Below are 491 nucleotides of genomic sequence, written 5' to 3' on the forward strand. Positions count from 1 at the left end.
TGCACAATGCAGGCAAGCCAGAGGACAGACATCCTCCCTGATAGAGACCAAGCTATGGCTGCAGCTCTCCTGGCCAGGCCTCTTGGTGCTGCTGTTGCCAAATTAACATCTGGAATGAGAACTTGCAAATGGAAGAGCTCCAAAATCCTTTGCAGGACCTCAAGGGTGTAGGACGGTGGGCTGTGAGGTCTCCAGACCATGGTCCAGTCTGCCCATTCCTGCTTGGACACCAGCACCAGGGTAAAAGGCCCCTCCTTGGCCCTTGGTACCTTGCAAGAAGAGGGGACAGTGAAGATTGGGTTTACTACTCATGTTTACCAAAACCTCCTAAAACATGAAATCAAATCAGACCCATCATAGGCTAAAGGGGGCTTTACCCATATCTGCACTTTCCAGCTTGCAAATCTCCCTCTCTGTTTATGTATATCTATTTATCTATTTATGTATCTATCTATCAGCAGCAGCAGAGGGTGGATTTTCTATGGCTTTTT

Source organism: Grus americana, chromosome 17, assembly GCF_028858705.1.
Source record: "Grus americana isolate bGruAme1 chromosome 17, bGruAme1.mat, whole genome shotgun sequence".
In the NCBI taxonomy this organism is placed as follows: Eukaryota; Metazoa; Chordata; class Aves; order Gruiformes; family Gruidae; genus Grus; species Grus americana.